This window comes from Urocitellus parryii, unplaced genomic scaffold (assembly GCF_045843805.1).
Source record: "Urocitellus parryii isolate mUroPar1 unplaced genomic scaffold, mUroPar1.hap1 Scaffold_88, whole genome shotgun sequence".
In the NCBI taxonomy this organism is placed as follows: domain Eukaryota; kingdom Metazoa; phylum Chordata; class Mammalia; order Rodentia; family Sciuridae; genus Urocitellus; species Urocitellus parryii.
This window is the reverse complement of record NW_027554213.1, coordinates 865,436-875,607: the sequence shown is the minus strand read 5'-3', so window position 1 is coordinate 875,607 and position 10,172 is coordinate 865,436. Positions and strand designations below refer to the sequence as shown.

At 37.0% G+C, this 10,172-nt stretch overlaps 1 pseudogene; it reads right to left on the bottom strand.

The window, feature by feature from the left end:
• Window positions 1–924: 924 nt before the first annotated feature.
• On the bottom strand, window positions 925–1,553 carry LOC144253054 (tumor suppressor candidate gene 1 protein-like; annotated as a pseudogene).
• Window positions 1,554–10,172: the final 8,619 nt, after the last annotated feature.

Sequence of the window (10,172 nt, the reverse complement as noted above, 5' to 3'; positions counted from 1 at the left end):
TGTTTTTGATGTACAAGTAACTTACAATTTCTTAAAAGCTGTTAAACAGTTAAAATGATACAAATTAGCTACACATTGGTTAACCTCTAATATTAATGCAATAATAATGAAAAATGCTTAGATGAACTAATCTTTACATTATTTTAAAAGATCAGTTACATAAAGTAAAAAAAAAAATAAATAAAACCTTACAAAGGATAACCAAATCTAGATATTAAAATAGGGAAGCTATACATCTCTTACAGACACATAAAATTTTAACACACTTCAAATAATAGTCATGGGAAGCTTTTAGATTATTTTTAATGGACTACTTTTATTTACCAGTTCTAAGGATTACCTATAGGAATATACTTAAAAATTCTCTGGGGTGAAACAAATCAGTTTATATTAAATGTATGCGGACTAAGTCAGGGGCAGACAAGAATTTCTAAATCATAAATATCATCTTCTTCTTTATAAAAAGTTAGTACTTCGTGGGATATCCATTGAATACCTATTTATACAAACACACACTCAAAAGTATTGGCCACACAAGAAATAATAACTGGCGGCTTTAGTGGATTAAAGAAAAAACATCAAATTCGACCAACTCAAGAAGCATTATTCAGCCCTCAAAGAATCATTATTGAGAAACAAATAATACACTTAGAAAGAAAGGTTCATGAATTAGGAAGAGCTTCCAGGAACCAGTTCTTGCTGTTTCAAAACCCGCGCTTCTGTTGCAGGGCCTCTTCCGGTGGAACCAGCAGGGCCCAGAAGCAGGTGCCCACACACATGGGGGCTCCAGAGCCCAGACACTGGCAGGACCCCGCGGGCAGAGGCAGGGCGCCACCGGAAGTGTCAGGTGGTGGGCTGGAGGCACTGAGCTCAGTGGTCCAGCAGTGTAGGGTGGGGAAGCAGCAAGCGCGGAAGGAGGGGCGCTCAGGGGCCCCGCCTCTCCCGGCTGGGGCCAGAGGCAACAGCCAGGGCCCTGGGGGCGCCGGGTCCTGGGCCAGAGTCGGGCTCCTGCACAGGCGGCTCCTCCTTGTCCACACGCGGGCGCGGCCCTTGCTGTTCCAGGTGCAGCTGCAGCAGGGCCCTGCGGCACATGGCCTCCAGCTTCTCCAGCCGGGCCCTCAAGGCCCTGGGGCTGCCTGGTTCATCCTCACGGCGACCGCCTCTCTCCCTCCGGTTCGTGCCAGCCTCCGGGGGACCCAGGGCCGCCTCTGCGGCCATCCGGTCGCCGCCCTCCCCCTGGAGCCGCAAAGCCTGACGGAAGAGGCTGCGGTTCTAGCGCTTCAGCCGCCGGTTCTCGAGCCGCAGCCGGGCGTTCTCCTCGCGCAGCCTCGCGTTCTGCCGGTCCTGCTCGTCCCGCGCGCGGATGGCCTCCAGGTGGCTCTCTGCCACGTCCGCGAAACGCTCCTCCAGCTGCTGTCGGGCGCTACCCGCACGGCCTCGCAACTCCCGTCGCCTCCGCCGCGCTGCGGAACCCGGCCCGGGCGGCCTGGCCCATCTGTGTCCCCGCAGCGACAGCTCCCGCGCCGGGTGGCGCCACCACGCATGCGCCTCATCGGTCCAGTCCTAACCGCGCTGCCAGCGCCAAGGGCCCAGGGGCCGCGCGCCAAGGCGCGGACCAGTTCGGGACCTGGCGGGGCGGTCCGGCGACAGCTGGCTTGTGGCCAGAAGAGGCCGGGAATTTGCCCGGGTTGAGGCGTGTCCTGCTTCCGGCGGCGGAGCTACCCCCCTGGGCCTGCTATCTCTAGGCCCAGCTCACACACAATGCCCCGGGGGAGCTCTTTCTGCTCATCCCTCTGACCGGGCGGGGAAAAGCGAGTATCCTCTGAGGGTTACTTGAGCATTGTCACAATGGTGCATGTGTTTTGTTTAGATTTTGGTCTCAGGCATCAATGCTAGCAGATCTTCCAATCTCTGGGTATCTGGAAGCAGAATGCAAACTACATAGAATGTATGTATGGCCTTATCAGAGCTCACTGAGTGCTTGTGTTTCACAAGCCTCAGGTAAACTCTTTCTTTCTCATGTTTCATGCAGGTACCTACTGGTCTCATTTAACATCCCAAACTAATTAATATTATTTACAGCATGGCAGCAGAAGTACATATTATATAGTCTGAGCAGTAAGAAATTCATTATATATAAAATCACACAATATATACAGAAACATATATAGATAATGTAATTTAAACATTTTCACAAGATAATATTTAGCCTTTTATACATGATGTCTTTATATGTCCTATTTAATCAAGAAAATATTTTCAGTTATTATCTACTAATACATTGCAATCTATAGTTACAAAGATATTCTAATAGTTACACAAAGCTATAAACATGGTTTCATGATCTTAAACACAAAACATTTTAATAAAAATTGTATTGTTAAAAATTATTTATTTTTCTGCTTGTAGTTTCCATTGAATATAGGAATAATTATTAAAAAAAACATTTTGGGTAGAAAAATGCTCATTTTTTGCATTCTTTTTTCTTTTGATTGTTTTATTTGAAATTTTTAAAGAGATTCAAAAGATGATGATTTAAAAATCTTGTAAATTAAAAAGTATGATAAAGAGGCCATCACTTGAAAATATCAGAATAAAACAATTGTGATGTCTTACAATTTTAAGGAATTTTCAGCAAATTTATTTTGTAACTTGCTGCTTGTTTTTTAATGTTGCCTGAAATCACAGATTTTAACTGTGCAGAGTATATGGAAAATTCCTACACAGACCATCCACAGAAATCCCAAGTGAGAGGAAACCATTATATGGAAAGGCCTCAAAAAACATTTTGTAAGAAGATCAAACAGACTCAAGGAAGATTAAGTAATTGGATTAAAAGCCTAAAAGCTGGTTAGCAGAGAATGGGGCCTGGAATCCATGTGTCCTGACCCATGGTGTGTTTTGTTTCTATTACACCAGCATTCCCCAGTCTTCTCTGATCTTCACAATTATTTAGGATACTTATTAAAAATGAAAATTTTCTAAACACTTCTTCTGGAGATTGTGATTCATTAGATCTCAGATAAGACCCAAGAGTGCCCATTTTTAACAAGTATCATGCTTGATTTTTACTACCAGACAAGTTTAGGATATAAAAGCATAAAGTCTATGCTTCTAATAAATTTATAAACCGGATTATTGGTTTCTGGTAAAATACAGAACATTTGTCATTAAAGGTAAACAGGTGAAGTGCAACAATTTCTCACAATTCCTTGTGTATGTAAAAACAAATCTTCCATCTCTTAAATAAGACATTTGTTTTGCCCACTTAGAAATTAGCAACAATGTTCTAATCATAGAACACAGTTTTGTTTCTCATTCTTTTTGATTGATTCTAAGACTGTAAGGACAATTCATTGAAAAGACTTTAATACAGTTTTCCCTCTTTGATTTGATAACTTTTACAATGTCTCTTCTTCATTCCCTTGGTTACATCTGGAAAGTTGCAATCATCTGGAATTGCAACATATCTGCTCTGTCTCTTGAGTACTAATGCCCATCCCTCCAGATGCCATCTGCTTTTTGCATATATATTATTCCCTGAAAACTCTGATTTCCCAACTCCCACTTTTTTTTTTTGCCTGAACATACTTGTATTATAATCTAGACCCATTGGTCTGTGCTCATATTCTTGATCTTGGAAGCTGTCTTTTATACCTTGACCATTCTTCTACTAGTTTCATATGGCTTCTTCAAATGTTAGGTCCTAGGTTCAGTTTTGAAAACCGAGACATTTTTCATGACTACCAATGAGCAATAGTTGACTATTTCCTCCACTAATTTTCATTTTAGCACTGTACTGATGTCCCCTTTTAACAATCTATATTTATTTCATGTGCATACTTATTTATGTGGGCTGCACAAGACTATTGAGTTCTGTGAGAGCAAGGGCCATGCTGTGTTTACCTTTATATTTCTAGTACTTAACATAACATCTGTCTCCTAATAGTCACTGTTCAAGCTGGACATAAACTTCTCATAGTAGCCTATTAATTTTTCTGTACTATTTCTCTTAGTGAAAAGAACAACTGATCAACCAAGTATCCAAAACAGAACTGTGTATTGGTTCTCTAATGAATAAATCTATTAGATCTATCAATGGATTCCTTTAATAAATTTTCAATGTTATTTTCTTCCAGTCTGTTTACCTCCCTCCCCAGCTTCCTTCCTTTCTTTTTTTTTTTCTTCAAATGTGTATAAAGTGCTCCCTGTGTGCTAGGCATACTTCTAGGCACTTTGGACTAAGCAATGACCAAGAGACAGAAGCCTTGCCTTTAAGGAACTTACCCTCTGTTTCTCCCACTTTTTAAAGTTCTGTTTCTTACTGGGATTACTCTGTCAGTCCTTTATGTCACAGACATTCATTGGTCTCCCCATCATTAGTTTTATAACTTTCAAGTCTGCTCCTCATATTACTCTCCTAAGTTAGAAGACCTCTCCTTTGCCTTATGATTTGAGTGATTTTCCCTTCCCTTAGAGTGCAAGGCAGCCGTTTTGTGCTATTTGTCTGGTGTTTGTGTTGTGTGGTGCAACATCCTTTCCAGGTATCTCTCTCATCAGGTTCCTAATACATATTTCACAATCCAAACTGCTCCTGGGCAACAGCAGTGCCTTTCTCAGCTCTGCAACAAGGTTCACTTATTGCTCATCTTTCCTTTCACCTTTGGCTAGCTAACTCCCATCCCTGATTCACAACTTGGCTCATATTTCACATTCTCTTAGATAAAGTCCGCACTGCCCCTGGTTGGACCTCTTTTTTTACTTATTTTATAGCATGGAACACTTATCCCTTTCAAAGTGTTGATCAAACTGTACTGTAATTGTCATTCTATTCCTTCCATTATGTTATGAATTCATTGAGATACCAAATTTGAAAATTTTCTTAGCCCCCAATAAAATGGAAGCAAATGAAGGATTTTGTTCCAATTTTAGGTTTTGAAATTTTAGTCGGATTCCTAGGCTTTACAATTCTAGATCTCAAAATTGTACTGTTTTTGCAGAGGATAGTGATGATAATGGCTAACAGGAAATATTATTGCTTTTCTTGATTCATATTTTCTTCTGAGGCAAATTTGGATATTGGATACATTATGTTCTGAGCCAAAGAAAATTCAACCTAATCGATTTACTTAGGCATGCCTTATGGAGTCATAAAAACTCAATACTAATTTAGGCTCTACTTAGTCACCATTCCTGCGATTAGGATTCTGGCCAAAGCTGTCCTTCTTGGGGGCTGGATTTTGTATAGGATTTGTCAAAGCTGGGCTTTGTGAGATAAAGTGAACCTATGCTCTGGGGAAGGTGGCGTTGGAAAGTACATCAAATTTAAAAACAAAGTATTTAGGAATTGGATAGTAGTAAAGAGTCAGTATGTGCAACAGGAGAGTCTTCAAAATGCAGAATATAGAGGATTTCTTGGACAAAATGCATGGGCAGGACCAATTTTCTAAATGGGAATTGTTAAAGATGTTAAACAGGCTGTAAAGCTACTTTGTATTCCTATACCCATAAGACCTTGGAAAAGGAAGAAGTCTTGCAATAACATTATAAGAGGAGTGGTTAAGGGTTGGATATTTAAAAAAAAATAGCTCAAGTCTATGCTAAAATAAAAAATGTAATGGATTTAGTGTAGTGGTTCTAGAGGGCAAATACAAGATTAGCATATGAAATCAGAAAGAGACATACTAACAAAAAATAACAAATTTTCTCATAGCTCAGAAAGTTCAGCAATTAAATTGTAGAATAAATTGCCTTGTAAGAGGATAAATGTGCTAAAATACAAGCTGATTATCCATCCATCAAAGATGTTGCACGTAGATTTCTGCTCTGAGTTGAATGCTTTTGAGTTGGATAAATGCTCACATTTTCCTTGTAACTGAAGTCCACAATTGACTTTCTTTTCCTCCCAATTCAGAACCTCACTTTTGACAGCAAATTTATGATGTCCAAGTTATCATCTAAAGAATTGTCTACTAGTAATGGGTGGATTTCAGCCATTTGATAGTTGACACTGGAAAGGAGATGGCGTGTTTCAGAAAATACTTGTTAGAACAACCCAACATCTCAGATGAGAAATACAGAGGAAAAGAATCAGATGATCACAAATAAAATACCCTGTCTATCAACTGGGCAAAGCTAAACTTAAAATGTCTCAGTATGTTTAACCTCTGTAGTTTATTTTTAAATACTATATTTATTTTACTTGCAATTCCATTAGATGTTCAAATAATTTTCACCTATCCCAAACATATTGTACAGTGACTCATTGGACATCTGTGGAAAGTAAATATATACAGTGTATTTTTAGAGTAACAAATATGTGTGTATGCATTTATAGTACAAACAAAATTAAACCTGATCTGAAAAAAAATGAATTCTTTAGTCCTGACCACTCCTGTACTAGTTTCATCTTTAGAACCTACATTTCCATGCTTTAATTTTCAGAACACCTCCCATCTTCAAATTCCAAACTTAATGGAAAATTGTCCTTTATCCTGTACACTGTTTGCTAGAGAAGTTCCTCTGCAATGACTGTTGAATGCTATTAATTCCTATTTATGGCTTTAATAGTTTTGCATTGATGAAAAAAAAAAAACAGATACCCTTGGTACATCTACCTCATGGGTTCATCTAGGAGATGTTCTATTGATCCAAAAGAGTCAGATTAATTTCTGTTAAAGATGAGAATGTAATAAGAAAGCTCAAACAGTATGCTGATAAAGAAATTGCTTGTTGTATCACAAATATTTGCTGCGTATTTTTTCCACTTATTTCTTCTAATGGCTGTCCTCTGCTTTACATATAGCTCAAATTTTGATTTCCATACTGTTGTGTGAATTAACAGAAAAAGAAAATGAAGAGTACCCATAATATTTTGTGAAAAAAAAGAATTAAAAGTAAAAATATCATTCATGAATTTTGAATTGTGGTGTTCAGGTTTATTTGGATAACTGGAAAGCTTTTTCTTTGTTTGTTTTAGATAAACAAGTTCCCTGGTATAACTTTTCAGAGTCTTAATTACTGCATTGGAAAAATGAGGTAGGATATAGAAAACTAAGCATTTTCTAGGTCAAACAATAATATTTTCTTTCTTCTCTTTAAAATATCAGAGATTTCTAACCTACCAACATCTGCTGGATCCGGCCATGCATAATCTTTAAAAAAATAGTCTATGTTTCATTTATTTTCAAAATAATTTTCCATTTCAGCAGGTTTGCATGAAGTAAAACATTTAATATAAATAGATAAATTTCATGAGGGAACTCCTTTGACAGTGTCCTAAATGAATAATCAGAGTAAAACTTTGCAAAATTATAGTCAAATATTCTTTTAAGTATACTAAATTTTAAAGTCCAATTTTACTCTTCAAACTGGACAATATTCTAGTCATCTTGTTTAGGGAGCATATGGGAGTGCTACAGAACAGTTAGAGACAAAAATAGAGTCTGGGTTAAAATCAGCCAGAAGAGACCCAGGAAGAATAGGTCTAGCGTAAAAGTAACAGCAGCACAACAAAGGTATATTACCATGAAAGTGCCACACAGACTGGATATCATGTGGCTGCCAAGGTGGTACCAAATCTGATCAAAAGTGCCCAGAGCAAGACAGAATGGAATAATCAGAAACTCATGATTCAGACTCAAACATGAGATCAGAAGATGAAGCAGAAGCCAACTCAAGCAAGAAGTAACAGGAAAGGGATGGTAAGCACCTGCCAGAACATTTGCATAAATCTAAGACAAAGACAAGTATATTCACCCAATTCTTGAAGCCAGGAAGGAGATAAAACACAGCCAGCAAGTCACATGGTGTTTTACTTGGATCTGAATGTAGTTGTCATTACAATCAATAAATAAAAATAGTCAGTTTGTATACATATAGACATTTAGAATTTATATTCCATGAAGCTATAAAAATGAATATAGAAAATATTGATTTGTATTGATTTTCAGGATGTATTTCCAAGTGTAGAAAGCAGTGAAGTGGAATACTTACAGTATGTTTGCTTTCAAAGAAGAAAGAAGAAAATATTAATATATATGCTCATTTGTGCAAAACAAAGTTCAAATAGAAAAATTCATAAATGAAAGAAATGAATAACAGAGAGAAGATAAGAATGGAGTAGAAAGAATGAGTAAAAGGAGGTGGGTTGGAAGAAATAAGGGAGGGAGAGATACTTTCCTGGGTATATCTTTTATATAGAAAGTTGAATACTAGAATTTCAGCAAGATTTCACACACAGAACAGTAAATAATCAAACCCAAACTAACAAACTGCAATTTAAACAATAACAAATGAGTAACATAGCCTTAATTAAGGCATCAGGAAAAAAAAAAGTAGATTAAACAACTTCCCAAAAGAGGAATTTCCCAAATACTGGAAAGATACAGGAAAAAAAAAAGAAATAAGAAAAAGAAAGAAGGAAACAAAGAACAGAATTATACACAGTGGTACACTACAGTCAGTAAATGTTAGTTTCACTGCCATATGCATTAGCAATTCTGAAGCTATCTTATATGAATGTACCTTAGAGAAATAAATACAGATCATGTGACACAAGTTTATTTTGTCAGCAAAAGGAGTTACAAACAAGCCAATGGAAGGCTGGAATGAACTCTGGGATGTTGGACTGGAATTACACATTTTCATTGAACCTCATGGTTTTTTAAAAATAAATATATGAGTAGACAAAAAAGTAGATTTAGACATGGGTATGTATGCAACTATACAACAAGTACTTTCCAGTTCTATTCACTGAGATGGCTTAACAGTAATAAGATCTAAGCACCGATGAAGACACCTCATCCTTAGATCATAGTTGCAATTCTGAATAAAAACAGTTTCCTGGAACAAATGGATGATTCCAGGGCCAGGAAATTTATGGGCAGATACAAGACAAGTCCAGAATATTTTAGATTGCTAAAACGTTAGGAAGTGAAGAAAAATGTGAAAACAGAGAGTCACAAAAGTTGATTTAAAGGAACTGCCCACAAAATAGTTTTAGAATGAGGACATCTAGAAAAATCACCAATATCATAGTAATAAGACATTATTGCCATCATGTACCTGCTGATGACACTTTCAAAGGGCATGGACTCATTTCTGAACATTTTTTTTTTACACATGAATAACCTTAATCTAATAGGAGAAAATATCCTCAAATTTAGGACACTTTGCAAGCTAAATAAGGAGAATTCTTTGAATGTGTCATGGTCATGCAAGACAAAGAAGAGCTGAGAAATCCATCCCAGGTTGTAAGATAATGAAAATACCTTACCACTAAAAGTAAGGTGTGGCCCTGAGTTGGATCCTGGGTCAGAAAAAAAGATGCAAATGAAAAAATTCAAAAAATTCCAATAAAAAGTACAGATTAGTTAACAGCATTATCTCACTATTAGTTTCTTGTTTTATATAGTTATATTTATGTAAAAGATTTTTGTTTAGGGAAATTTCATGAAAAGTACCCAAGCATTCAGCCTTAATGTTGCAATATTTTAACATCTAAAATTATTCTAAAATATGAAGAAAAAAAGGATGTGTATTAAAAAATTGACAGAGATAATCTGATCAACTAAGTGGGCCCTAACTATCATCAGGGTGACAGGTGTTACACCTATTTTTCTTGTATGTCTCCGATTATAGCTTCCAAGGCTACATAAGCAAACTTAACCCACTATCTATACAAAGATGCTGGCAATTTCCAGAGTGTTATAGACACAACAGCCATGAGCCAGACACCATTGTTCCATATGAGCAACTACCTTGATTTCATTAATGACATTGATCATTGATATAATGCAGAAATGCATTCCCTGAAAATTATTCTGTAGAATGATGATTGTTAAGGGATTTAAATCATGTTTACTAGATGTAGAGGAAAAGAGCTTTTATTTGTAAATGTAGCTGTAAGAAAAGATAACATAGCCAGGTATTTTTCTGTACTTATAAAAATGAAAATGATGTAAAATTTAAATGTTCACCTTTGGTATTTAAATTTTAATTTAAATACCTAAATTTAGATCTATTCCTGAAGGTTATATCCTGACTTCATTAAACAAAGAATTGGTTAAATTTAGGAAAACATAAAGGTTTTCTTTATGACGTGAAGCCTCAAAATCCCCTCAGGATAATCAAAATCCTGATTATCTTCAAATTGTATTATGTGTTTCAAG